We start from the raw sequence: 3,821 nt of genomic DNA, 5'->3' as shown, positions 1-3,821 counted from the left end.
TCTGTGTATCGGACGCATCGCGGGATAAGGGGTTGTCACTGGTAGTCGCCCCAAGCGCGTCCGATGCTTGGACCATTCCGAGGCGGCCCTGAAGCCTCTTCCGTCTAGCCGTTGGGTCCTTCTCGCCGCATCCCTCGCCTCGCACCCCGATTGCTATGCGGTGAGGCTCCTCGGCCGCCTTGGAACTATCTGTGTATCGGACGCGTCGCGGGATAAGGGGTTGTCACTGGTAGTCGCCCCAAGCGCGTCCGATGCTTGGACCATTCCGAGGCGGACCTGAAGCCTCTTCCGTCTAGCCGTTGGGTCCTTCTCGCCGCATCCCTCGCCTCGCACCCCGATTGCTATGCGGTGAGGCTCCTCGGCCGCCTTGGAACTATCTGTGTATCGGACGCGTCGCGGGATAAGGGGTTGTCACTGGTAGTCGCCCCAAGCGCGTCCGATGCTTGGACCATTCCGAGGCAGCCCTGAAGCCTCTTCCGTCTAGCCGTTGGGTCCTTCTCGCCGCATCCCTCGCCTCGCACCCCGATTGCTATGCGGTGAGGCTCCTCGGCCGCCTTGGAACTATCTGTGTATCGGACGCGTCGCGGGATAAGGGGTTGTCACTGGTAGTCGCCCCAAGCGCGTCCGATGCTTGGACCATTCCGAGGCGGACCTGAAGCCTCTTCCCTCTAGCCGTTGGGGCTTTCTCGCCGCATCCCTCGCCTCGCACCCCGATTGCTATTCGGTGAGGCTCCTCGGCCGCCTTGGAACTATCTGTGTATCGGACGCATCGCGGGATAAGGGGTTGGCAGTGGTAGTCGCCCCAAGCGCGTCCGATGCTTGGACCATTCCGAGGCGGCCCTGCAGCCTCTTCCGTCTAGCCGTTGGGGCCATCTCGCTGCATCCCCCACCTCGCACCACGATTGCTATGCGGTGAGGCTCCTTGGCCGCCTCGGAACTATCTGTGTATCGGACGCATCGCGGGATAAGGGGTTGTCACTGGTAGTCGCCCCAAGCGCGTCCGATGCTTGGACTATTCCGAGGCGGCCCTGCAGCCTCTTCCGTCTAGCCGTTGGGGCCATCTCGCCGCATCCCCCAGCTCCTCGGCCGCCTCGGAACTATCTGTGTATCGGACGCATCGCGGGATAAGGGGTTGGCAGTGGTAGTCGCCCCAAGCGCGTTCGATGCTTGGACTATTCCGAGGCGGCCCCGCAGCCTCTTCCGTCTACCCTTTGGGGCCATCTCGCCGCATCCCTCGCCTCGCACCCCGATTGCTATGCGGTGAGGCTCCTCGGCCGCCTGGGAACTATCTTCGTATCGGATGCATCGCGGGATAAGGGGTTGTCACTGGTAGTCGCCCCAAGCGCGTCCGATGCTTGGACTATTCCGAGGCGGCCCTGTGGCCTCTTCCGTCTAGCCGTTGGGGCCATCTCGCCGCATCCCTCACCTCGCACCCCCATTGCTATGCGGTGAGGCTCCTCGGCCGCCTTGGAACTGTCTTCGTATCGGAAGCATCGCGGGATAAGGGGTTGTCACTGGTAGTCGCCCCAAGCGCGTCCGATGCTTGGACTATTCCGAGGCGGCCCTGCAGCCTCTTCCGTCTAGCCGTTGGGGCCATCTCGCCGCATCCCCCACCTCGCACCCGGATTGCTATGCGGTGAGGCTCCTCGGCCGCCTTGGAACTATCTTCGTATCGGACGCATCGCGGGATAAGGGGTTGTCACTGGTAGTCGCCCCAAGCGCGTCCGATGCTTGGACTATTCCGACGCGGCCCTGTGGCCTCTTCCGTCTAGCCGTTGGGGCCATCTCGCCGCATCCCCCACCTCGCACCCCGATTGCTATGCGGTGAGGCTCCTCGGCCGCCTTGGAACCATCTTCGTATCGGACGCATCGCGGGATGAGGGGTTGTCACTGGTAGTCGCCCCAAGCGCGTCCGATGCTTGGACCATTCCGAGGCGGCCCTGAAGCCTCTTCCGTCTAGCCGTTGGGGCCTTCCCGCCCCATCCCTCGCCTCGCACCCCCGATTGCTATGCGGTGAGGCTCCTCGGCCGCCTTGGAACCATCTGTGTATCGGACGCATCGCGGGATAAGGGGTTGGCACTGGTAGTCGCCCCAAGCGCGTCCGATGCTTGGAGCATTCCGAGGTGGCCCTGAAGCCTCTTCCGTCTAGCCGTTGGGGCCTTCCCGCCCCATCCCTCGCCTCGCACCCCGATTGATATGCGGTGAGGCTCCTCGGCCGCCTTGGAACTATCTGTGTATCGGACGCATCGCGGGATAAGGGGTTGGCACTGGTAGTCGTCCCAATCGCGTCCGATGCTTGGACCATTCCGAGGCGGCCCTGCAGCCTCTTCCGTTTAGCCGTCGGGGCCTTCCCGCCGCATCCCTCGCCTCGCATCCCGATTCCTATGCGGTGAGTCTTCTCGGCCGCCGCGGAACTATACCTGTTATTGCTACTGCATCCTTCGGCTGGTAACCTCCTCTGCCGCCTTGGAACGTTCTCTTTGTCGGACGCGTCGCGGGATAAGGGGTTGGCACTGGTAGTCGCCCCAAGCGCGCCCGATGCATAGACCGCTCCGAGTTGACCTTGCTTTCAGCCTCTCACATGCATAGACCTCTCTGAGTCGACCCTGCAGCCTCTCACGTTTAGCCTTTGGAATCTCGCCTCACAACATGATTGCTATCCTTGATGCATCCCTTGCCTCGAGCCCTGATTGCTTTCTTGGCTGCATCCCTCCTCTCCTCACAGCCCGGTTGTCATCACTGCTTCATCCGTCGCTTCATGCATTCTGGCTGCTGGGCCCTTCCCACCGCACACCTCGATTGCTATCTCTTCTGCATCACACACCCCGATTGCTATCTCTGCTACATCCCTCGGCTCTCACTTCTGCATCCTTCGCCTCCCACCTCGATTGCTATCAATGCTGCATCCGTAACCTCACACCCCGATTGCTATGCGGGGAGGCTCCTTGGCCGCCTTGGAAATTTCTGTGTGTCGGACGCACCGCGGGATAAGGGGTTGGCACTGGTAGTCGCCCCAAGTGCGCCCGATTCTTAGACCGCTTCGAGGTGACCTCGTAGCCTCTTTCGTCCAGGCTTCCTGCCTTCAACGCCCTTTTTACACCTCGATTGCTATGCGCGGGCTCGTTGGCGTCTATCACCTCTCTGCGAAGAGTGGCACGATGATTGTTGGGGTAAATCGTAGCAGTCCGATCTCTGGCCTTGGGCCATTGTGAGGGCTGATCGATTTCCTGTGCGCATCTCGTGTTCGCCCAGTAACAGACTCGACGACTTGTAATCGGTCTTGTTCCCGATTGTTCCTGGAGGTAGTCTTCGGAACTCTTGGATTTGACCTGTCACTCGAACTGTCCTCTTCCGAGGATGCTTGTGTGTGTGTGCTTGTGCCATTTCCTTGGCGGTATTAACGAGATATTAAAGAGCGGAGTGAGCGCCTCGCCCAGCTATGTTTGGGGCTCTCACTCCCTTACCCGGTGTGCGACCGCTTTGCACGTAGGTTGCGGAGCATCGCGACTCTTTCGATGTTTGGCGGTTGTCTTCCGGTGATGCGTTGGTCCCGAAGTGCACGTTACTAGCATTTCTGCCATTGTTCTCGATCTTTGGCACGTTCCTTCGTTGCAATTGGATATATATCTCCGTTTATACGCGCAGGCTTCTCCCGCCTATTCAGCGCTGTCCCACTCTCAGCACTCTCGTGGTCTCCTTGGCTTCTCTCTCCCGTGAGCGAGCTCTCTTCTCGAGTCTTTTCCATGTCCCATGGAGGTTGCCTTGCGAAATTCGGGCACACAAACGTGACCGGATAAGAGCGGAATTGCCTATGAGGAGAA

Source organism: Cryptomeria japonica, unplaced genomic scaffold, assembly GCF_030272615.1.
Source record: "Cryptomeria japonica unplaced genomic scaffold, Sugi_1.0 HiC_scaffold_235, whole genome shotgun sequence".
Taxonomy (NCBI): Eukaryota; Viridiplantae; Streptophyta; class Pinopsida; order Cupressales; family Cupressaceae; genus Cryptomeria; species Cryptomeria japonica.
This window is presented reverse-complemented; position numbering follows the sequence as displayed.